The sequence below is a fragment of the Vulpes vulpes genome, chromosome 6, assembly GCF_048418805.1.
Source record: "Vulpes vulpes isolate BD-2025 chromosome 6, VulVul3, whole genome shotgun sequence".
Lineage (NCBI taxonomy): Eukaryota > Metazoa > Chordata > Mammalia > Carnivora > Canidae > Vulpes > Vulpes vulpes.
In genome coordinates this window covers 86,700,151-86,727,365 of record NC_132785.1, presented here as the reverse complement: position 1 = coordinate 86,727,365, position 27,215 = coordinate 86,700,151, and positions in this window count along the sequence as shown.

Genomic DNA, 27,215 nt, shown 5'->3' with positions numbered 1-27,215 from the left:
TCATATGATAATGGTTTAAAAACCCCTCTGGCAAACTCACACACTCACACACAGGCATGAAATGATGCTTCCAGAGGATATTTAATTATGTGGGAAAGTATACCCCAAACATTGTTCAGTATGACTATGTGCATACTGTGCATACAAGTCTATGTGTGTGAGAGAGAGAAAGGAGAGGAAGAACTAGTGATTGAGAATTTGGCTCTGAGGCTAGACTGCTTGGGTTCATATTCTAGTCCTGTTATTTCCTAACTCTATCCTGGGCAAGTTATTCAACAACCCAAGTTCTCAATTTCCTCACTCATAAGATGGGGAAAACTAATACCTTTCTCATTCAATTGTTGGGAGGATTAACTAAGTTTACACATGTGAAGGATTTAGAAGAATGACTGGCACAAATAAGCACCCCAAACATTATTTTTTACTTAAATAACCAAAATGTTAACCTTGGTATCATTTATTCAACAAATATTTATTTAATTCTAAAAATTTCTTTATTTATTAGAAAGAGAGTAGGGGACTGGGGCAAAAGGAGGGGGAGAAGAGGACTCTATGCCAAGCATGGCACAAAACACAGAGCTTGATCCCACAACCCTGAGATCATGATCTGAGCCAAAATCAAGCATCAGATACTCAGCTAACTGAGCCACCCAAGTGCCCCTATTCAACAAATATTTTTTGAGAGACTCTCTAGATCAAGAACTTTATCAGCACCGGGGATGTAGTGATGAACAAAACAGATCAATTTCCCATCCTTAATCATCTTACACATTAGTCCATTTATACAACATGGATATCAACAAATGAATAGCAACATGAGGTAATGGGAAGTGGTACAGAGATTAAGAAATGGCAGCATAAAGGAAAAGGTGTCATGGGAGTGGTGTTGCTTTAGGTGGGGTTGTCAGGGAGGGCCTTTGAGAGGATGATGTCTGAGCAGAGATGTGAACACAGTGCACAGCAAAGGCTGAGCATCTGGGTGAAGAATATTCCAAGGAAGAAAGAGCCAAAAATGTCCTATGCTAGGAATGTATGGCATGTTTGATAAATCTCAGTTCAATTCTTGGCTGGAGCAAATGGAGCCGGTGGGAGAATGGTGGGCAATTTGGGAAGAAGTAAGAGTGCCCAAGACCGGGTCATTTAGGCCGTGTAGGCATAGAAATATACACTTTATTTTAGGTGTACTAGGGAGCCATTAGGGGGCTCTGAGTAGATTTAACAATTTAGAAAGATCACAGTAGTTTATCTGTATAAAACATGCTGTGCTGGTGCAAAAGTAGGTAGTGGGATAATGGATTATTTAAATGATCCTCTTTTGTCCATCTATATTTTCCAAGTTGCTTACAATGGACATTTATAAAAATTAAAAAAAAGAAAAAAACTTGTTAACTTTTCAAATGAAGATTTGGGTCAACAGGCACATGGGATAATAATTGTTTTTACCATTTCCCCCAATTTCCAAAGGGGCACCTGACTTTTGTACAGACATACAAGGTCTCCATGTTTCTTTGTCTTTTCTCTTTTTTCTAGCCAATTCTTAAAATTCATTTCTAGTGATCTATCCTTTGTCAGACCTAGAAAGCAGTTCATTTTTGTTATTTTCCTCTTTGGAGACATCAATCTACCATTACACAAGGGCATGATCATATCCACTGCAGAGAACAGGATATTTATCATACCGCTCTTTTTTGGTTTTCTTTTTAAGATCCTAATACAACAAGTGCCATTGTTGTCAAAAACACCTTCTTTCCATTGTACAGTTAATGCTTCAATGTGAACAAGGCATTGTTGGTTTTCTATACCAGTAGAAACCATGATAGTTATGGCTGCAAAAACAACACATTTGAGCTACTATATCATTATCTACTGCCTGACTTTGGGAAAAAAAAATCTCTCATGCCAATGAAACATTGGCATATCACAAAGACGGGACTCCTTAGTTTATGCCACATTGCCTGTGAGAAGGACAGATGGCCATGCTTGATCACTACTTGAGGCATGTGGTTCATGAAGGATAATGTGAGCACTTAGGCATTTACAAGCATGTCTTTCTTGTCATTTTTTGAATAGCTATTTCATATCTGATATAGTGCCCTTAGGAACACAGAAAAAAAATGTTAAGTTTGAGAAAAAATCTCAGGTATGGTTCTCTCTTGTGTAAGTCTATGTTAAAATTCAATAGTATAAATAAGTATAAATAAATATAAATAGAAGTGTAAATAAGTAAAAAGCAAATTAAATGTGATTTCAACATTTTGTATGACATGCTGTGATTTTAAGATTTATAATATATATAAAAGCATGTGTTCCCGTCCCGCCCCCCTCCCCGGCAAAAAAAGCATGCGTTGATCTATTAAAACAATGATAGAAAATAACTGATAGGTAAATAAATAGTTCTAACTTATCCCATTATGCTCTGTTTTCTTTCTAAGCACAAAACAAAGGGCTTAGAACTATAGAACTGTGTGTTCTAGCCAGAAACTAATAATGACCCCCCAGATATCACCTCATATACTCTACAAGTAAGATGGTGACATTAAAACAACAAATAGTAATTAGAGCTAATATTTCCTGAGCTTCTACTACATGCCAGGAAAGTCCTAAGGATGTTATGTACATGTTTTATTTCATCCTCATGATAACCTATGTAGTGGAGACCTTTATTATCCCTATTATATGAAAACCTGAGATCAAAGAAGTTAGATTGTTCAGACTACACATCTACAACTAGTAGATGACAGAATTGGAATTGAAATCCAGGCAATCTAACTCCAGATCCTAAGTTCCCAACTGCTTTGCTATTGGTCTAGTAATAGCCACACAAGGTGTTGTAGGAAGCTTAGTATTTGAACTTGTAGAATATATTCATTGCATCACACACAATAATTGCTCTATCAATGTCAGTCCCTTATGATGACGTTCTTCATGACTTTTCTAGAACTTAAGATTACACAGGTAAGGTTTATTCAAATGTTTTAGAAAAATGAGATGAGTCAAATCAGTTACATAATTTTTCTTTGTGAGTCAAGAAGATACTCCTAAAGTTGTATACCTCCCTGACTGGTTTCTTGCAAAGAAAGATGTGCCCCAGTTGCTAATCCTGCCTTCAATAAAATATTTTGCACAATATTTAGATTATCTGAGCTGCTATGTGAATGGGGCTTAGACATTTTCCTGAAGATCCATTTTTGCTTTTTCCCTTGAGCAGACTGAATAAGCCTCTGTTATTTTCTCTGTGGCTTAGGAACCCAGCTAGGACTCTAACCACATATACTCTCTCTCAATATACTCTAAATACGCAAAGGCCCATTAGGCTCATGCATTATGCTCAGATGGATAATTAGAATAATCAAAATCTACTCACAACCCCTGCTGAATCATTTTTGACCAAAGGTACAAGCGATTGAATGTTTCTTGTTAGACCCAGAAAGAATGTGAACGGTCACTAGTGGCAGCCATGGCTGCAAAGAAAGCCTTTGCTCTTGAGCATACATACTTAAGATTTGTCACACGTCTGGGAAGAGCTAAAGTATAAGCCATGTTAATAACTATCTGGGAAATTTGGTTATCTGTTTGAAGGGAGCAACCCTGTTCTTATTAGTTTCTAAATTTATTTTAACTTCCATTGACACAAATTAAAATGAGAATCTTGCTGCCTATTGATTGTGTCAGTAGTAGATTTTTTTTCTCTCTCTCGAATTCATTTTTAAAGACTTTACTTTTATTAAACTAAATACTGCCAGTTAAGTAAAGTCTTGGCTTTTATAGACTCAGGAGAACAGGATCTAACATAAATTAATCATGACTTAATTGACTGAGCTAATTCAAGTTCCCTCCAGTCCACTGCACAACAATATTCTTGTCTTCCCAGTGAAGGCTAAATTGTACATTGCTTCAGGGGTATCAACGTTTACATCTTTAGCACCGCATTTTTTCTGAGATCTAAAGTTTTAATATTATTGTAATTGTCTACAAATGTCTTCATAGTTAGGAAGACTAAATTAAATGTCCCTAAAAATTATACCTGGCCAATTTCATCCTTTTATTTATTCCATGCATAACTAATATCTTTATTTGGTAATATCATTACACACACACACACACACACACACACCACCACCACCACCACCAACAACAACAATTTGATTGCAATTCACATCTGTTTTTTTTTTCCTACTCAAAGATGATGTAAAAGTGCATTGAATTCCTAATGCTACCACTGTTAAAAAAACAAAACATGTTTAGCAAAATTAGCTAAGTAATCAATGGTAATAGTTTTCTCAAAGCATGCTTATACAAAATAGTAAGTACTGATAACACTGGTAAAGAAATCATCAAAAAATTAATGTTTCCAGAGCTTAGTTTTCTAAGTATCATATACAAGAAGGCAATGCAAAAGTTTTTAGTTTTAGTATTTTTAAACTTTTAAAGCTAAAGAATTATTCACTCTCATACTGGTAGGAGAGAACCCTGTAAAGAAAAGAATTAGATTTGGTGTGTTATTTTTTTTTCCCTCCAAATTCATTAACTGGAATAGCACAAAAGAATGAAGAAAAATGCCTTTTTTCCCTGAATTCTTTCTTGAACAGTTTTTGTTTTCTCTTTTGGTTACTTGTGTTTTGTTACGTATTTTTCATTTTTTTGTCTTGTTTTTTGGTTTATTGCTTTGTTGATATTTTTTGTTCATTACAGTCAAAGTTTTCTCTTAGCTCCTCTCTTAGAACTTAAATATAGTTAACAGCTATTAGACTGATATTGAATTCAGTGGTGTCATTGATTCTTCAGTGACCATGACTGTAAGCAATAAAAGTCACAAAATGACAGGAACTGACTGTGACCAGGTCCCCAATCAGGGAATAAAGGATAGCAAAAGGCAAATGTTTGAGCTTTAGTGATGACCCCTTTATATATTCCACAATATGTTTAGCATGAAAAATATTTCACAATGTAATTGTGAAATAGGTGAAGGGGATTAAGAGATACAAACTTCTAGTTATAAATAAGTCATAAGGATGAAAAGTAGGGCATAGGAAATATAGTCAGTGATATTGAAATAATGGTGTATAGTGATGAATGGGGACTCTACCCATCATAAGCTGTGGGTGATGTATAGAACTGTCAGTCACTATGTTGTCCAACTGAAACTAATATAACATTTTATGGAAAAAATGTTCATGCTATAAAAGAGAGATGTGCAGGGCACCTGGGTGGCTTAGTAGTTGAGCCTCTGCCTTAGGCTCAGGCTGTGATCCTGGGGTCCTGGGATTGAGTCCCTACAGGGAGCCTGCTTCTCCCTCTACCTATGTCTCTGCCTCTCTCTGTGTGTATCTCATAAATAAATAAATAAATAAATAAATAAATAAACCTTAAAAAAAAGAGAGAGAGAGAGAGGTGCATGTAGTCAGACAGTAAGAATTTTAGTTTTACTTCTGCTACTTGCTGTGTCAACTTGAGCAAACCTAATTCACTTGGGCTTACTTTTCCTCAACAGTAAATTGGAATTTTATATACCTTAGATGTTACTAATGGTAAAATGAAATCATAAGTAAGAGCATTTTATAAACAGAAAAACATTATCTACTTGAGAAGAGGCCCTGCTTTGCCTTTGAGATGATAATGGACTCTTAATTTCAGGCATCTATTTTTTTTAATTTTTAAAAAATTTTTATTTATGATAGTCACACAGAGAGAGAGAGAGAGAGACAGAGACACAGGCAGAGGGAGAAGCAGGCTCCATGCACCGGGAACCTGACGTGGGATTCGATCCCCGGTCTCCAGGATCACGCCCTGGGCCAAAGGCAGGTGCCAAACTGCTGCGCCACCCAGGGATCCCAATTTCAGGCATCTATTAATGATAGAATTACTCTCAGGACTTTCTGATTTAATTTTAGTGAACAAAAACCAACCCTTCTTTTAGTGAGTTGGTGTGTTTCTTATGAATTTTGGTTCAAGGATTTTTCTGTGTGTGTGTGATAAAGAACAGGTAAGACCTGCCACCTAAACTACCGAAGTAAATATAGGAAATTTGTGGAGGTAGCATTGTTAAATGCTTCCCAACTCTCTTCTTTGTACTAAGCCTTAAGTATTGTACCTGTGGAATACTGGATTCTGTACTGGATTCTTGAATGCATGCGAATCTAAAACAGCAGACTGAAACGGCTGACCTTGCACAGATTCTTGTTGAACCACCACAATTGCTGGTCTCACTATATAGAGTTTCTTTGGATTTCCCAAGACCACAGATGGGCACTGGGAAAAGTTACAAGTTAGAAGAATCAAGCACTAGAGTTGTGGCTTCCTTAACAAGTTCCTTGAGACTGAGGTAGCAGTTTTATAATAACTGAGCTTTCACACAATTTTATTTCCCATAAGATACAGTTCTCACTAATTAGATAATATTAATCTTGTATTAAAAAGCCAATGTGGTAGACAGTAGATGATCTGACATTTAGTGAGAAGCTGCTAAGGTCGCAAGATTTTGGAATGTTTGGAGGATGTGATTAGGTGAAAATCGGGAAAAAAAATAAATGCCCTCTAAGATAGACACAAATATAAGTAGTTATAAACTATTGTTTCTTACCTAATAGTGAGAACAAAATTGAATGTTCAAGTTTGTCTTAATAAAAAAATTCTTTATTCTTTTTTTTTGTACATGATTCCTTAAAAGTGACTTAATAAAGTTAAAACGTAGATGCATATGGAACTTTTAGCTATTTAAATGAGTTATTTACAAAACTTAGATTATACCTACTCTTAACCACAACTGGAAAAGTGACTCTTTGTAGGTATTTCAAACATAATATCTTCACTACTCTCTCCCTCTCTTTTTTAAAGATTTTATTTATTTATTCACAAAAGACACACACAGAGAGAGAGAGGCAGAGACAGAGGCAGAGGGAGAAGCAGGCTTCAAGCCGGAAGCCCAATGTGTAACTCGATCCTGGAACTCAGGATCATGTCCTGAGCCAAAGGCAGACGCCCAATCACTGATCCACCCAGGAGTCCCTCTTTACTGCTCTCTTATCATATATTAAGTTGAATCATAAAAATAGTTTTGCGAATAAAAAGTGATCAGCTATTGGGAATTTGGGCAGCCTGGGAGGCTCAGCGGTTTAGCGCTGTCTTCTGCCCAGGGCTTGATCCTAGAGACCTGGGATCGGGTCCCACATCAGGCTCCCTGCTGAAGCCTGCTTCTCCCTCTGCCTCTCTGGTTTCTCTTGAATAAATAAATAAAATCTTTAAAAAAATATATTGGGAATTTCATATGGTTCAGCCTCGTGTATTTGCTTCTATTTTCTAATCTTGTTTTGTGAAAGGCGTGGTTCTTCTAGACATACAGTAGGAAGGGAATAGACTGCATATGTGTAATATCTTTAGATTTATGAGTATTTTAAAATTGTTTTTACTTGGTTTCCTGAAAAACTCATCACCTAAAAGGGGTTAATGTCAATGATAAGGCATGAAAATATACTTCTACCTACTAGTATTGTAAATATATGAAATATTCTGGATTAAATATATTTGAAGCACTATTTCCACAACTTAATATGATACTTAATAATTATAATTTGTGAAACATTGTTTTAGGATTCTGCGTAATGCACAGTTCAATGTAGGTACACATATTATGTACAAACCATTTGATTCTGTTTGCTTTTTTTGATAAAAGACTATCAGATACAGGGAAGTTACTTCTCCAACAACCAGTGTGTTTGTCTGTTTGTTTTTAAAGAGACACAAATTTCTGTGTAACAGTAACTGCCCAATTAAATACTGATTTTAATAACCTCTAAGTACATTTTTCTAATAGTCTCCCTAAGGAATATTTCATTACAAGGTTTGATTATTTTATATATCCATTTTGGTCACAGGTCATTAATTGTTGATAGAGATTATTATATTTTACAATTTTAATGGTAACATTTCATTTCCTAAGACTACTCATGCCTTTACTAAAACAATGTGACATCCTTGACAAACTAAAGTATTTCTGTACATATCTTAAAAATGGATATATATGCTGAAGTATATTTTAATGCAGCTGCATATAATGACACCTGGATTGAATTCTAACTTAATAAAGTGGATTGTTTTTTAATTGAATGTTTTTCCCCTCAGTTGATAATATTACCATTTTAATTACGTTTAATTGAAGAGGAGGAAAATGAAAATCAGTTTTTATTCTGACAGTTAAAAAAAAACTTAGAACATTTCCTACCATATATTTTTTAAAACTTTCCAATACAATTAGAATAATTTGAAATTGACCAATTTTAAGTTAGGTTTGACATTTGTAGGGTGACTTCTGTGCCAAAACATGAAACATAACATGCTTTTGATAAACTAAAAGTATGTTGGGAAGATAATTAAGATGTTTGAATTGAATATGTATGGTAAAAAGGGAAAAATCAAAATGTTTTTGGAATTAATTATTGCTTTGTATTTTCACAACACCTTAAACTTACATAATTAAAAAACTAGTATCTCCAATTTTAAAATCCATTTTAGAAGTATAAAATTTATTACTGCTGATGAAGTTCAGGGAAGATAAAAGAGAAAAGAAAAAAGAAATAAATTCAGACAATTATAACCTAAGAGCTGGTTCAGGAATACTCTTCTTTTGGCTTTGCATTAGCAAATTTAGGATCTTACTTATGTAGTTGTAGACATGCTGTTTTTGAGGTGCCGGATGGGTAGATATCTAGACATCTAATTGGCAATCTAGAATATTGGATATAGTAAGAAAACCATGCCATGGTGTTAGCAATGATAACAACAGTAACCTTTATTTGGCATTTCCTGTCAGCAGCTGTGGGTCTTAAAATAACAAAATAACTATCTTACATTTTTAACAACTCCATACAAATGTGTAGTAGGCATTCTAAACTTCATTAGTCTTAAATGGAACTCTGTTTTGGCTTTACCTCTTTCTTCTCATCATCTAGTTCTCCTCCCCGCCTTCTATATCTCAGTAAATAATGTCATCATTGATTCTGTTCCTAATATATATGCAGTATATTGCTTATATATTTACATAGAGATCATATTGACTTCCCTTTTCTGTACATCTAATCTCTCATCAATTTCTGTCAACTTCACTTTCAATATATATCCCAAACTTCATTACTTTTCATCTTCTCTATAATTGCTATGCTCATGATTGTCAGCCTTGGAAATGATCCATTTGTCTCTAATCTTGGCATTGTACCAGTTGGTTGTTTTGAAATACGTAGGTCTATTGCTATTTATTTATTTATTTATTTATGATAGTCACAGAGAGAGAGAGAGAGAGAGAGAGAGAGAGAGAGAGAGAGGCAGAGACACAGGCAGAGGGAGAAGGGAGAAGCAGGCTCCATGCACCGGGAGCCTGACGTGGGATTCGATCCCGAGTCTCCAGGATCGCGCCCTGGGCCAAAGGCAGGCGCCAAACTGCTGCGCCACCCAGGGATCCCCGTAGGTCTATTGTTAAGTGTTCCATCATTCTTTAAGAAAATCCAAACTGCTTTCCATAGCCTATGCAGTCATAAGTAATCTGGCCCTTGCCTACCCTCTCACCTCTTCTTATATTGTTCTCTACCTGTTTTCTCTTCTCTGTCCATTTTAGTTTTCTTATTTTCCTCCAACAATCTAACTGTATTCTTAGTTTAGACATTTGTAATTATTATGTAGCTCTGGAACTCTATCTTCTCTTTTCTTTTTTTTTTTTTTAAAGATTTATTTATTTATTCATGAGAGACACACACACACACACACACAGAGGCAGAGACACAGGCAGAGGGAGAAGCAGGCTCCTTGCAGGGAACCCCAATGCAGCACTCAATCCCAGAGTCCAGGAACATGCCCTGAGCCAAAGGCAGGCACTCAACTGCTGAGCCACACAGGCATCGCTCTACCTTTTCATTACATTGCCATGCTGAATTACTTTGATCTTTCACATTCCAGTTACAATGGTGTTTCCTGACTTAGTAGGGCCTACATTAACTAAAGTACCCACGCAGCCCAAGTTATTGTCCATTTCTTACACTTTCCTATTTATTTCCTCTTCAGTCCTTAATGGTCTTGTGTTTTTATTGATTGAGTCATTCATTAATTTGGCTATTACTTGTGTTTTTATTGATTGAATTATTGCCTCTTTACCTACAACTAGGCTGTTCACTCTAAGAATGTAGATGCTTGATTAGGGATATAGCAAATGCTCAATAAACATTTTCAGAAGAAATTAATGTTGTAGAATTGAAAAATGATTCTTTTTATGAATATAAACTCATCATCTGATTGACTATTATCACCAAGGAATGTAGTATATTCTCTCCTATCCTAGAGTCCTGACAAAATATATGGCTTAAGAAATCATCTATTCCAATTCTGCTCATCTCCCATTATGAAAACCTCAGTTTAGAGAGATTTAATTGTCTCACATAAATCATAAGCAAGAGTTGAGATGGAGTTTACCCCTAAAAATCTAACTTCAAGTTATTCAATGTCTTCCTTATACCCTCTTTTTATAGTTTAGTTTGTGACACATTTTAGAAAGTATATTGATAATATCTGCAAGTTATCACCTTAAGTATAGCTAAATATGATTGATATTAATCTTGAAAAGATTAACATCTGAAGAACACTTTTGAAAAAAGATAAGTATATGACTTTTCAGAATAGAGTGTTTCTCAGTTTCTATCTCTGACATTAAAAAACGGTTAAAAAGTTAATCCATAGGTACCAGGATCTCTTCCATCATTCATTAAGTTTTTCAGAATATATCTATATTCAGATTTAGACAACACACACTGAATAGATACCATGTGCTAGGTATTATGCTGATTACTTTTGTCCATGTTATCTCATTTAATTATCACAATCATTTGGTAGTTATTTTTATAACTTTTGGTTTGAGAGAAAGCCTTGTATAGTGAGTAAGTTACCGGAGTCTTCTAATTCATAATTAATTGCTCCTTGCATTGCATTTTATCGTCTCTGCACTGTCAGGAAAATATCTGCATGATATAATTAGTGGAAAGAAATTTAGCGTCTTGACAACTATATTGTAATGTACCATAATATTCTAGGACCTATCTTCCAAGTCAAAAACCCTAGATTTTTCTTTATTTCTCTTGGCCCATATTTAATTTTTCAAAAGATCATGATTACTCTATCTCTAAACTATTTTAAATTGGCTCACTCTCTTCATCTCCATTGCCATTGTGCTAGTCCCAATTCATATCATCTTTAACCTGAACTAACTCTGGTATCTCTATTCCCACACTTGTTTCCTTCCAAGACATTCTTTGTATACTGCAACTAAAAAGAGCTTTTTGAAATTGAAATCAGATCATAGCTCTCTGTTAAACAAAACAAAAAGATAAACCAAAAATAACCTGTAATGACTTATTATTGTATTAGGATCAAAACCAAACTTTTGTCTTTGGCCTGTAATACTATAGATTCTGACTTCCATCTGCTCCATTCTCCAAGTTATCTCTCTCTCTCTCTCTCTCTCTCTCTTTTTCCTAGGTTCCAGTTACTGGGGCTTTCCTTCTCTTATTTAAACATGCCAAATCTTTGTGATCTTTGCATCTGTCATACCATTTTCCTTCCTTGACTTTTTTATATCTGTGAAAAATGCCATTAGAATTTTAATAGGAATTGCATTAAATCTGTAGATTGTTAAAATGTCCATCCTACCCAAAGCAATTCTAATTCTTACAATATGCAAGCATGGAAAATCTTTCCACTTATTTGTGTCTTCAATTTCTATCATCAGTTTCTTATAGTTTTTCATGTATAGGTCTTTCACCTCCTTGATTAAATTTATTCTGAGGTATTTTATTCTTTTTGTTGTAAATGTAAATGGGATTATTTTCTTAATTTCTCTTTCTGATAATTCATTATAGCATATAGAAACAGAACTGGTATTTGTATGTTCATCTTCTATCTAGTAACTTTGCTGATTCTTTAAAAAAATTCCAACAGGTTTTGGGTGGAGTCCTTAGGGTTTTCTATATATAACCTCATGTCAGGCAGCCCACGTGGCTCAGCTGAGAGAGAGCATGAGAGGGAATGATGGATGGGGGAGGGGCAGAGGTAGAAGGAGAGAATCTTAAGCAGGCTCCACACCCAAGGTGGAGCACAACCCCACTGGGCTCAATCTTAAGATCCTGAGATCATGACCCAAGCTGAAATCAAGAGTCAGATGCCTAACTGACTGAGCTACCCAGGCTCCCTGTATTTCTTTCTTATTTGGATGATATTTGTTTCTCTTTCTCGCCTAATTGCTCTGGCTAGGACTTGTGATACTATGTTGAACAAAAGTGCGACAAGTGGGCAGCCTGTTTTTGATCTTAAGGGAAAGGCCTTTTACTATTGCATGTAATGTTGGTTATGGGTTTGTCTTCTTCGGTTATTTTGTTATATAATTACCTTTGTCTTTCATTGCATTCTTTGTTTTAAGGTTTGTTTTTTCTGATATAACTACCCAAGTTTTCTATTGTTTTAAATTTGTATAGACTCTGTCCCTTCACTTTAAGTCTATGCAATTCCTTATATCTAAAGTGAGTCTAGTTTAGGCAGCATATGAGTCTTTTTTTAAAAAAAAAATTCCATTCAAACACTCTTTTTATTGAATTTAGTTCATTTTATTTATTTATTTATTTATTTATTTATTTATTTATTTATTTATTTATTCATGATAGACATAGAGAGAGAAAGAGAAAGACAGAGAGAGAGAGAGAGAAAGAGAGAGAGAGGCAGAGACACAGGTAGAGGGAGAAGCAGGCTCCATGCTGGGAGCCCGACGTGGGACTCCATCCCAGGACTTCAAGATCATGTCCTGGGCCAAAGGCAGGCGCTAAACCGCTGAGGCACCCAGGGATCCCCTAGTTCATTTGCTTTTAAAGTGATTTTTGATAGGTATGTACTTATTGCCATCTTGTTAATGATGTTCTGGCTGTTTTACAGTTCTCTTCATTTTTTTCCTCTTACCTTCTTCCCTTGTGATTTATTTTCTTTAGTGTTATGCTTAGATTCTTTTGTGTGGTTACCATAAGGCTGACATAAAGCAATGTACTTATAATCGTCTATTTAAGTGGATAAGAACTTTAAGTTTGGATGCATTCTAAAGTTCTACTTTTACCCACTCCCAGGATTTATGTCATCAATGTTGCAGTTTATATCATCTTGTGTATCCCTTAACAAATTATTGACTACTTATTTTTACTACTTTTGTCATCTAACCTTTATATTAGTTTTATAAGTGACTACTTACTTTTACATTACGTTATTCCAAATTGTATTATATATTTCTATTTACTCATAATATTTATACTTTCATATGTTTTCCTGTTACTAATGAGTGCCCTTTAGTATCTGCTTAAAGAATTCTCTTAACATTTCTTTTCAGGCCACTCTAGCGATGAACTCTTTTAGCTTTTGCTTGTCTAAAAAACTCTATTTTCTCCTTTAATTCCGAAGGATAACTTTGCCAAGTAGACTATTCTTGATTGGCAATGTTTTTCTTTCAGCAATTTAATAAATCATGCCATTGCTTCCTGCCCACAAATTTTCTGCTGAAAAAGAAAAAAATAAACACAGCAAAAACAAATTGTTCTTCTCTTACGGTATTTAAGATTATTTCTTTGACTTTTGATTATAATTGTCTTGGTTTGGGTCATTTTGCTTCAACTTTTTTTTTTTTTTAACTCTCTGGTCTTTCTGGATACAGATGTCTGTTTCCTTCTTTATATTAGAGGAGTTTTTAGCTGTTATTTCTTTAAATTTTCTGCACCTTTCTGACTCTGTTCTCCTTCTATGATGCCTGTAATGCAAGTGTTCATGCACTTGATGTTGTTCCATCAGTCCCTTAAGCTATCTTCACTTTTTTTTTCTGCTCTGATTGAGAAAAGTAAAAATATGACAAAAACAGCACAAAGGCCAATAGGTAAAAGAAAACCATGAATGTATTATTGCAGGATACCTTTCTGTGTGTTAAGTGGTAAAGTGATTAAAAATTATTTCTAAAAAAAATTATTTCTAAACTATTGCTGTAAGGCTAATATAAAAGATAAAGTGGAATAGAAAAGATGAAAAGAATAAATAATACTAGAAGAAGGAAGAATTAAAAAAATAAGTGAAAAGGAACAGATAGCACAAATAGAAAACAAATAGCAAAATGACCAACTTAAACCAAACTGCATCATTAATTACTTAGAGAAGTATTCAATTGTCAGCAACTCTTTAATCCACACACTCCCCCAAAACTAATTGTTATCAAATTTAATTAATGGCCTCTAATCATATGATGTGTTTGTCCAGGGTAGTACTGAGTTATTTCAATTTATAGAAGGAGAATATTGATGTGGACAACATGATGTAGTGATTATATTCCCAGTTCTTAAAGGAGGAAAAAAGGACTTGATATATTATTAGAAATTACTATTGTCAAAATTCTTATGTGTATTATAAAAGATTAGCATGAAATAGTTCTACTTCTAAACATTTAAAAATTCTGAGGCCATGTAGTAAACTTATTCCATAAAGAAAGATTATACATTAAGATAAATATTATTTCTCTATGACTATTCATGATAAAATTTAAAGGAAGAAAAAATGATCTAAAATTCTGTACCTTACAAAATCTGTTAGATGATAATATGTAAATAAGTTTTGTCCATTCAGACTTTGTTAAAAATTTAAAAATTACACATGCAAATTCAGAACTAAATGTTTTTAAAACATTCAATTAAGACAAATGACTTTATTACTGAAATATGTTGACAGATAACAGTGTATAAATTTAAGGTGTACATGTTAGTTTGATACATTTATAGATTGTTATGGTTGCTATTGTAGAGATTATTAGTACCTCTGTGAAGTTACCACTAAAATGAAAAGACAATTACATACGAATCATTAAGATCTAGTCTCTTAGCAAGTTTGATGATTATAATACAATATTGTTGTCTATATTCACTACAATGTGCATTACATCTCTAGGACTTATTTACTATTTGTTGGAAGTTTGTACCCTTAAACAACGTATGTCCTATCCCTCTAAACCCCATCCTCTATTACAACCATTTTACTTTCTGTTTTTATGAGTTTGGCTTTTTATAAGATTCTACATATAAGTGGTATCATCTAGTCCTTGTCTTTTGTGGTCTTAGCTCACAGCATAATATGCTCAAGGTCAATCAATGTTGTCACCAATGGGAGGATATCCTCCTTTCTTATGACTGAATAATATTACAGATACACACACACCATCTTCTTTATCCATTCACCCATTTATGGAAATTACATTGTTTCCAGATTCTTGCTATTGTGAATAGTGTTGCAATAAATGTGGGATCATATGTCTTTTCAATATTTTGTTTTCATTACCTTTGTTTATCCTACATCCAGAAGTAGGATTGCTGAATCATGTGGTAGATTGATTTTTAATACCTTGAGGAACATCCATATTGTTTATTTTAGCACTTAAACCAATTTACATTCCCACCAACAGTGTACAAGTGTCCCTTTTTGTCTACATCCTCACCAACACTTATTTGTTTTCTTGATTATAGCCATTCTAACAAATGCAGTGACAGCTCATTGTGGTTTTGATTTGCATTTCTTGATGATCAGAGATATTGAACAACATTTTATGTACTTGGCATTTGGATGTCTTCTTTGGAATAATGTCTACTTAGTTTCTCTAATTCCATTTAAAAGTTCGATTGTGCTTTCATTATTAAGATGTATGAGTTCTTTGCAGATTTGAGTATTAACTTATCTGATATATGATTTGTGCAACTTTTCTACTAGGTTGCCATTTCATTAATTGTTTCATTTGCTGTGCAGAAACTTTTTTTGCCTTTGTTGTTTGTGACTTTGATGTTCTGTCCAGAAAAACATTGCTAATACCAAACTCAAGGTATTAGCATTTTCTTCTGGAAGTTTTATGGTATCAGGTCTTATGTTTAAGTCTTTCTCCCATTTTGTGTTAATTTTTGTGGATGATGTAATATAGAGCTCCAATTTCATTGTTCTGTATATTTACCCAGTTTTTTTCAACACCATTTGTTGAAGAGACCATCATTTCCCATTGGATGTTCTGGTTGTCTTGTTAAATATATATTTAACATATATATATATATATATATATATATATATATATTGATATATATGTATATATAAATGCATCTATGCAAAATAGAATTAAATGCTGATATATATACATACATAATATATATGTACATATATAATATATATATCAGCATTTAATTCTAATTATATATATCAGCATTTAATTCTAAGCTCCCATTTCTGTTCCATTGGCCTATGCATCTATTTTTTATGCTGATGCCATACTCTTTTTATTAATACAGCTTTGTAGTCTATTTTAAAAATGAGGACATGTGCTACTTCTGGCTTTGTTCTTTTTACCCAGGATTGCTTTGCCTATTTGGGGTCTTTGGTAGTTCCATATAAATTTTAGGGATTTTTTTCTGTTTCTTTGATGAATGCTATGGGATTTTGATAGGGACTGCATTGACTGTTGCTGGCTGTGAGTACTGTGGACATTTTCACAATAATCTTCTGATCCATGCACATAGGATATCTTTTCATGTGTGTGTTCTTTGATTTCTTTTAGAAAAGCTTGCATTTTTTGTTGTACAGATCTTTCACTTCCTTAAATTTATGTCTAGATATTATCATTTTTGAAGCTACTATGAATGGGATAGTTTGTTTTTCAGATGTTTTATTATTAGTATATAGAAATGCAATTGATTTTGGCTGTATTATATTCTGTTTCTAATTTTGAGTCTTGTTTTTTAGTCTAGCTAATCTTTTTTTAAAAACCAGCTCTAAGTTTTGTGATCCTATTTGTTTTTCTAGTCTCTATTTCATTCTTTCTTCGAACTTTAGACTTAATTTGTTCTTGAGGTATAAAGTTAGGTTGAGATTTTTCTAATTCCTTAATACATGCATTTATTACTGTAAACTTTCCTGTTAGAACTGCTTTTGCTGTTAGCTATTGGTTTGTTCTAATGGCCCTTATGTTGAGGTTATTCCTGCTAGATGCAATCTGTATCCTGTAAGAGTCGACACTGTATTTTCATTTTCATTTGTTTCAAGATAACTTTTGTTTTCTTTTGGATTTCTATGACTCATTGGTCATTCAAAGTGTGCTGTATAGTTTTCATATATTGGTAGATATTCCAGCTTTCTTTTTGTTGATTTCTAGTTTCATGTCATTAAGGTCAGGAAAGGTACTTGGTATTATTTCAATTTTTTAAAATTTGTTAAGATTTGTTTTGTGTCTTATCATATGAGCTATCTTGGAGAATGTTCCATGGGCACTTGAGAAGAATATGTATTCTACTGCTGTTAGATGAAATATTCCATATGTGTCTACTAAGTTCATTTGTTCTAACATGTGGTTCAATTCCAACATTTCCCTGTTGATTTTCTGTCTGGATGATGTAGCCATTGCTGACAGTGGGATATTAAAATCACTTACTTTTATTATATTTTTTTTCAATTTCACCTTTAGATATACCAGTTTTGCTTAATATATTTGGGTGCTCTGGCACTGGTTGTATATAGATTTATAATTGTTTATTTTCTTAATGTCTTGACTCCCATATCATTGTATAATAACATTCTGTCTCTTGTTAATATTTTTGGCTGGAAATCAATTTTGCCTGTTATAAGTGTGGCTATTCTTTCTTTTTGTTTCCATTTGCATGGACTATCTTTTTACATCCTTCCACTTTGAAACTATATGTATCTTTACAGCTGAAATGAGTGTCCTGTAGACAGCTTATAGTTTGTTTATTTTTTGAGAGGGGTTTATATTTTAATCCATCCAGCTTTTCTGTGCCTTTTGATTGATGAATTCAATTCATTTACATCTGGAATGATAATTGATATCTAAGGACTTTTCTATCACTATCTTGTGGTTATCTCCACTGTTTCTTTTCCCTCTGTTCTGCCTGCCTTTGTAAATTAGTGCTTTTCCATAAGAACACTTTTTAAAAATGTTTCATGAATCTACTCTAGATTTTTGCTTTGCAGTTGCCATGACACTTACCCAAAGATCTAAGATAAAAAGTCCATTTTTATGCTGATAGCAATTTATCTTCATTTGCCAATAAAGTCTCTGCCCTTTTACTCCTCACCCTCTATATTTTTGATGTCACAGTTTACCTCTTTTTATGCTGTGAATTCATTAACAAATTATAATAGCTATAGTTATTAAGTTCTTTCCCTTTAATCTTCACACTATAATTTAATGGATCATTCTGACAGTTTTCTAATTCTATCTTTTCTCTTTTTAAAAAATATTTTATTTATTTATTCATGAGAGACACAGAGAGAGAGGCAGAGACATAGGCAGAAGGAGAAGCAGGCTCTTGTGGGAAGCCCAATGTGGGATTCCATCCCAGGACACTGGGATCATACCCTGAGCTGAAAGCAGACACTCAACTACTGAGCCACCCAGGTGTCCAATTCTGTTTTTCACTTTTACCAGAATGTTATATTCTTTCAAGTTCCTGATTAGCATCTTTTTAAATTCCAATATGATTAATCTACACTATATTAATTTCATGTGTACAAAATAATGATTCAACAAATCTATACATTACTCAGTGCTCATCATGATAAATGTACTCTAAATCCCATCACCTATTTCACACCCATTCCCCCACCCACCTCTCCTTTGGTAACTACCAGTTGGTTTCTTTATTTAAGGACAAACAGTGTATGTTCTCATTCATTTGGGGAATATGAATAATAGTGAAAGGGAATATAAAGGAAGGGAAAAGAAATGTTGGGAAATATCAGGAAGGGAGACAGAACATAAAGACTCCTAACTCGGGGAAACGAACTAGGGGTGGTGGAAGGGGAGGAGGGCGGGTGTTGGAGGGGAATGGGTGACGGGCACTGAGGTGGACACTTGACGGGATGAGCACTGGGTGTTTTTCTGTATGTTGGTAAATTGAACACCAATAAAAGTTAATTAAAGAAAAATTTAAAAAAAGTCTGTTTTTTTAAAAAAATAAAAATAAAAAAATAAAAGTCTGTTTTTTGATTTGTCTCTTTGTTTTGCTTCTTAAATTCCATACAGGAGTGAAATCATATGGCATTTTTCTGATTATTTGACTTAACATTATATCCTCTAGATCGCTCCATGTCCTTGCAAATGGCAAGCATATATGTGCACATATATATATGTATTAACTTAGTGCATTTTATGTCTAATTCCTTCCCAAGGTTTAGGAGGTGTTGACTATTATTTCTTGAAGTGAACTCTTTGCTCCAATCCACCTCTCCTTTCCTTCTTGCACACTATTTTTGAATTTCATAGCTTTCATAGGGTTTCTTTGCATTTAAAAAATCTCTTCTTTGAACTGAATTATTTCTATATTTCTATCCTTCAAATCACTTAATATTTCTTCTATCTAGTCTTCCCTGTTACCTATGCTCTCAATATATTCATCTCATTCATTGAATTCTCCAGCTCCAAAATTCTGCTTGGTTCTTTTTTATAATTTTGGTCTCTTTAATAAAAAGGAGTTCTTTGCCAGTTTGTGTGTGTGTGTGTGGGGGGGGGGGAGGGGGTTGGTAGCTGTTTGAATTTTTTCATAACAGCTATTTTGAATTCTTTACCAGTTAGATTGCAATAGTCCATCCCTTTGAATTTAGTTGCTGCAGAATTTTCTTTTTTTGCAACACTTATTTCCTTGATTTTTCATGTTTAACTATTTGCATGTATAGTAGCATAGACCTTCCTCAGTTGAGAATTTATGTATATTTTGTTTTTTATAATTCAACAGGCTGGCATTTAGAATCTTTTATATATTAGAAGGTGGCTATAGCTCAATTCTCTGGTTTCTCCTACTGGAAGAGCTAGTTGTAGAGATGGGAAAGATATGCACTTAGCATTTGGGGTTTTGGGTGGGTGCCCACTCTCCCAGTACTGGGATATTCAATTGACGCACTCCCAGAAGTTCACTGCAGATCGCCTGCTGAAATCCTGAAGCAAACATCAGGAAATATGTTGCTTCAGTGTCCTTTGATATCTTGTTTGCCTCCTTCACTTTCCTTCCTTTCTCCTCTGCTACCCACTCCTTTGTCCCCACCAGAGGTCTCCTCTGCAATTTAGGTGCTGCTGGAAAGAAATGGATCCTTTTATCTGCCACCCAAACAACTTGGGCAAATGGGTTGTCACTTGTTGCTTTTACTTTCCATCTCCTCTGTTGGAGAGGTGGCTTCTGATCTGCCAAAAGCCCAGTACTGACTTGGCAAGTTGTTTTCTCTGCCTCAAAATTTGTCTTTGTTCCTCTCTGATGGCATGCTGGATTCTCCTGTCAGGCAGGCTTGATCTCCACAAATTCTCCGTCTTCCACGGGAATCCATCCAATTCTGTTCCTTCTCCATTCTCCCTTTCCTGATTGTGTTGAATGGGGGTAGGGCAGGCTCCTAACTCCCTTGGATCCACTGCCCCCACTGAGGTCTTATCTGCCCACTTTTGGATGCAGTGGTGAGTAAAGATTCCTGTGTGTTCTGTTATAATGTGTAGTAGAATTTAGAGTCAGTTATACCTGTCCAATCAACTGTAAATCAAAAAGGAGAGAAAAAAGGAATGTTTGATACTGCCATGATGCAGACATCCAAAAGTGACTCTTGTCTTTGAATTTTCAGGGGCAATATTTTCTTCACTTTGTATAATGAGAAAAAATGAGGAAATAAGCTAAAATATTTTTTGAAATATGAAACAAAGGGGCTTTGAAAGCAGAGGCAACAGATGATGATTTTGCTGTATAATACAAATGAGTCTCCCTGAGGTTTTCACATTTGATGGAAAAGTATGTGCCAGCAAAATCCTTCTCTAAAACCTTCCTTGCTTTAAATGATCAAAAATTGAATTTAAGTAAGATTCACCCAGAATAAAAAAAAAGATAAGTTCAGAATGATAAGGAGACAGAGAGGTCATGAAAAATGGTCTCTGAAAGCAAGCAAAATAACACGTGGCTTCCATAGTGAAGAATGGAAGAGCAAGCAGTACCACATCAAGAGAGCACCAAGTTTACCAAATGGATAAACTGAACAATCATTCCAAGAGTATTTAGTGAAGTTCCATAGTTGAAACTGATTGTTTTTAAAATTAATACCCCTATGGATTTCCCTCTTTCCTGCTGAGTTCAGGTGGCCTAAGTTGCTTATAGGAAAGTAAGTACTGTTTTCAAACCTAACATTATCTCTATGCTGAGCATAGACAAGCTAGGAGGTTTTAGGGGCTGATATATATATATTTTTTTTACTTGTAAAACTTAACTGATTTCAATTAATTTTAACTGAAATTAATCAAATAATTGGGGAATGAAAAAATATATAAAATGCTTGAAATTCGAGAATTTTAAGTTTAAAATTTGCCACTGCCATTTCTATGGGATATTTTCTCTAGGTATTTGTGTTTCCCTGATATTTTGTCATTTTCCAATAATGGAATATTCTGGAAATTGCTACAGAATTTTAAAAAAGGAGCATGATATTCATCACTCGTCTATTCATAATTATTTAGGCACTTTGATTTTATTTTAAAATATTGCTTTTAAAAATGTTAATAGCTGATATTTGTTTCTGTATATTAGTGAGTTTCTTGAAAAGCTGATATGTTTTGCTGCTTATTCTTAAAATGTCAACTTATTGTAATGAATTTAATGGAGGGTTTTAATAATTATGACATTTTCTTGAATAAAAAAGTAGATGACAATCATTTTTGCACAAAGCTCATTTTGTATTCTGGAAAAGTCTGTTTAGTTAATTCAAGGGTGTTAAAAATACTATTGTTACTTTCAAGTAAATTATGGATTATTTGTGGCCTAGTATGAGAGCCTTTGCAATAACACGTATTGATAGCGTGATTATTTTTAGCTCAGTCATAGAAAAATGCCTGTAATATTTGCAGACTGTTGTCTAGGTAATTCAGAATGCTGGCTTAAAGGTAAAAGAATTGTTGGTTTGGACTTTCTAAGGTGTATATGCAATTATTAGGATGCTCTATGTGGAATAAAATCAACACTTTTTCTGAGATACTCTACTGGAATAAAATCAACACTTTTTCTGAGATATTATTGAGGTCTTTAAGATGGAGAGGGAGTGCTCAAAACAAAGACCACTTCTTATTAGAAAATGTGCACTTTACTATCCTTTTTATCAGTAAGAAATGAATTCAAGGAGAATACTGATAGCCTAGAAAGGGAAAGAATGCTATTATTTGTGTAATTTGTGGGGCTATTACAAGAGAATAGTTTTTGCTATCCAAACACCAGCCCTCCTCTGGAAAAAATAAAGATGGTTTCTCACTTTGTGGTATAGAGGATGCTTTGTTCTGTATAACCAGTCTAACAGTAGATTGATATAAAAGATGAGAAAATATGACCAAAAATTAACTTTATACTGTCATCTTAATTTTAAGATTACTATGTAAAATATGCCTTATCAAGTCCTAGAGTCTATAGTTATTAGAAGTGAGCAATAGATTGCTATTGTACTTCTTGTTGGCAAAAACAAAGGACAATGAATTACAGTGTCTAAGAAATAAAACACAGTTCATAAGAATAGGCATAACTACTGCTATTGAATTGAAATAGAAACTTATAGAAACTGAAATTGAAAACTAATAGAAAACTGATTGAAATTGAATTGAAAACTGATAGAAATTGAAAACTGATAGAAAATAGTCAATGAATGATGTCACCAACATCCCTAAATGGTATTAAGTTTCAACTGAGTAATTCCTGTATAGACTCAAAATGTGAGCCAAATACAAAGCAGATAAGTGAGTAAAATTCTATAAGGCAAGAAAACAGTGTTACCTATCTAAGTAGCTTTCTGATTCTCTAGATTGATCTTAGGATAAAATCTAATAAAATGCCTATCCCTTAGCTCTGGATTTTCTATGGTTCAGTCACATAAGGCCTTTGTTAACTGCAACCTCAGTACTTTATTTAAAATTATTCTGTGGGCCACAGATCACCTTGAACATGGCTGTAAGCAGTCTTTCATGAATATTGTATAAGTTAGGATTATATTCAGCTGTAAGTGTGGAACACCTAACATCATGGGCTTAGATGAGGGGTACTATCATGTAGCAAAGTGTGAGGGAGACAACGAAGGGCAGTTCCTCAGCATCGTCAAAGTCCCAGGCATTCTATCTTCTTGCTCTGCAGTCTTTAGCATGTGACTTTTGCCCATTCAGTCACAAAATTTTCCTGGATCTTCAACATATCATAGTTAAGCAGGAAGAAAAGGAAAACACAAAGGAATGAAGGAAGATGTGGTCTTATTTTGTTCTTTTGAAAAAATTTCCAAGAGTCCTGCCTTGTTTTAGCTTATAATTTCTCTGACATTTCAGTCATTTGAACTAAGTCACATGGCTACTGCTAGAACCAAGAAAGTGGAAATGATGGGCATTTTATTTTATTTTTTTTAAAGATTTTTTTTTAATTTATTCATGAAAGACACAGAGAGAGGGAGGCAGAGACACAGGCAGAGGGAGAAGCAGGCTCCATGCAGGGAGCCTGACATGGGACTCGATCCGGGGTCTCCAGGATCAGGCCCTGGACTGAAGGCGGCGCTAAACCGCTGAGCCATCGGGCCCCCCTGATGGGCATTTTAGACAAAGCACATGGCTGCACCATAGGAAAAGTGGAATTCTTTTAATAGGAGGGAAGAAAAGAATGTATTTATTGGTAACCAGCTGTGTCTGTCATATATATCATTTCTTGCAATCAAGGTTTAAGAAAAAATAGTCATCAGAAAGATCAAGGCTATTATTTTATGTCAAGAATATGAAGTGCCACTGTGCTATATTGCCAGGGAAGGGCAACCACGTGTTTGATGTGCAACTGAACGGAGAAAAGTGCTGATATCCTTTCATGAAAGTAAATAAGCCTTACCAGGATAGAGGCTTAATACACATTCAACCCTCCTGTGTCCGGATTTATAATAAGGAAATACGTGAGTGTGGAACTGTAGTTTGTCTCAGAAAATAGCCATGGTTCCACTTAACACGTTTTTTTAAAAAAGTACTTTAAGATATTGAATACGTGATCAATTCATTCAGCACATATACACAAGGCACATACCAAGCATTATGGATGACACAAAGAGGGAACAGACAAAGGCTTTATATAGAGTACTGCTGTTTGCTAGAAGAGATTCATAGGTACAAGTAGCTATTAAAATCTAGATAACATGACAAATAACATAAAATATATCAATGTATATTAGGAAAGGCCTGACACAATTGCATGAGATTTGTATTTATTTCCTGGTGATGGAGATGGAAAAAAATAAATTTGAACATGACATAGGTAGACAGGTGTGATAGTTTATAGAGACTTTGGAGCCAAAAGTTCTAGGTTCAGGTCTATCTAGATTGACCACTCTCTACCTCTAGTAGCCATCCTCACAGGGTCTATTTTTGTTAATAGATATACCATATAGAGATGTTATATACCAGCTATATCTTTACTAGCTACCTCATTATGATTCTGGTTTTCAAAAAGTATAGATAAAAAAATCTGTTAATTTCATATTACATGTTTGAAGAAATAGTCTTAAAGATAGCAACACCATACTACCACCCTATTTTCCTCTGGATCTTTTTGTACTTTTATAATCTTAATTAAGAGTAAAATATTTTCTCTTGCTTTATGAAACTCAGGAAATATTGGACATTTCAAGGGAAAAATAACATGAAGATGTAAAATATAACATCATCTAAAACATATTCTTATTTATATATTTAAGTCTACAGTTCAGTTTTTTAAGTTTAAAAGACACTTCTTTTTTAAATTTTATTTTATTTAAATTCAATTAACATATAGTGTTTTATTAGTCTCAGAGGTGGAGTTCAGTGATTTATCAGTTGCATATAATACCCAGTGCTCATTACATAGTATGCCTTTCTTAATGCCCATCACCCAGTTACCCCATTCTCCAACCATCTCCCCTCCAGCAACTCTCAGGTTGTATCCTATAGTTAAGACTCTCTCATGTTTTTTTTGTTTTGTTTTGTTTTGTTTTTTTGCTCCTCTGATTTCATCTTATTTTTTTCTACCTTCTCCTATGATCCTCTGTTTTGTTTCTTAAATTCCACATGAGTGAGATCATATTATACTTGTCTTTCTATGAATGACTTATTCTGATTAGCATAATACTCGAGTTCCATCCACATTGTTGCAAATGGTAAGATTACATTTTTTTAAGATTATTTATTTATTTATTTGTTTATTCGTGGGAGACACACAGAGAGAGGCAGAGACATAAGCAGAGGCAGAAGCAGGCTCTCTGTAGGGAGCCTGATGTGGAACTCCATCCCAGGACCCCAGGATCATAACCTAGGCCAAAGGCAGACACTCAACCACTGAGCCTCTCAGGTATCCCAGATTTATTTTTTTGATGGCTGAGTAATATTCCATTGTAGATATATACCATATCTTTATCCATTCATCTGTTGAAGGACATGTGGGATTTTTCCATAGTTTGGCTATTATGGACATTGCTGCTATAAACATTGGGGTGCAGGTGCTCCTTCAGATCACTACATTTGTAACCTTTGAGTAATTACCTAATAGTGTAAGTGCTGGTCTGTAGGATAGCTCTGTTTTCAACCTTTTGAAGAACTTCCATACTGTTTTCCACTGTGGCTGTAGCAGTTTGCATTTCCACCACCAGCATAAGAGGGTTCCCCTTTCTCTGCATCCTCACAAACATTTGTTGTTTCCTGGCTTGTTAATTTTAGCCATTCTTACTGGTGTGAGGTGGTATCTCATTATGGTTTTGGCTAGTTTTTCCCTGATGCTGAGGGAAAAGCATGCTGAGGGAAATGCCCTGAGGTTGAACATTTATTTTTTCACCTGTCTATTGGTCATTTGTATGTATTCTTTGTTCGTGTCTTTTGCTCATTTCTTGACTGTATTATTCTTTTGGGCTTTGAGCTTGATAAGTTCGTTATAGATCTTATCTAAGATATATAGATCTTAGCCCTTTATTTGATAAGGCATTTGCAAATATCTTCTCGCATTCTGTAAGTTATTTTTTTGGTTTTGCCAACTGTCTCTTTTCCTGTGCAAAACTTTTTTTTATCTTGATGAAGTCCCGATAGTTCATTTTTGCCTTTGTTTCCCTTGCCTTTGAAGACATGTCTGGCAAGAAGTTGCTGTGGCTGAGGTCAAAGAGGTTGCTGCCTGTATCCTCTAGGATTTTGATGGATTCCTGTCTAACATTTAGGTCTTTTATCCATTTTTTAGTTTATCTAAGTGTATGGTGCAAGAAAGTGGTCCAGTTTCATTCTTCTGTATGTGGCTTACCAATTTTCTCAGCACCATTTATTGAAGAGACTGTCTTTTTTCCATTGGATATTCTTTCCTGATTTGTTGAAGATTAGTTGACCATAGAATTGAAGGTCCATTTCTGGGTTTTGTATTCTGTTCCATTGATCTATATCTCTACTTTTGTGCCAGTACCATACTATCTTGATGATTACAGCTTTGTAATAGAGCTTGAAGTCTGGCATTGTGATGCCACAAGCTTTGGTTTTCTTTTTCAAAATTTCTTCAGCTATTTTTCCAGTTCCATACAAATCTAGGATTATTTGTTCTAGCTCTGTAAAAAATGTTGATAGTATTTTGGTAGGAATTGCATTGAATGTGTATGTTGCTCTGGGTAGCATAGACATTTTAACAATATTTTTTCTTACAATCAATGAACATGGAATGTTTTCCTATTTCTTTACATCTTCCTCAATTTATTTCATAAGTGCTCTATCATTTTCAGAATATAGAATTCTTTACCTCCTTGGTTAGGTTTATTTCTAGGTATCTTATGGTTTTGGGTGCGATTGCAAATGGGATCGATTCCTTAATTTCTTTTTCTTCCGTCTCATGTTAGTGTATAGAAATGCAACTAATTTCTGTGGATTGATTTTATACCCTGACACTATGCTGAATTCCTGTTTGAGTTCTAGCAATTTTTGGGTGGAGTCTTTTGGGCTTTCCACATAGAGTACGATGTCACCTGCAAAGAGTGAGTTTGATTTACTTGCACATTCTGACACTTTTTGTTTTTTAATTGATGAGGCCAGGACTTCTAGTACTATGTTGAACAATAGTGGTGAGAGTGGACGTCCCTGTCATGTTCCTGACTTTAGGTAAAACTCA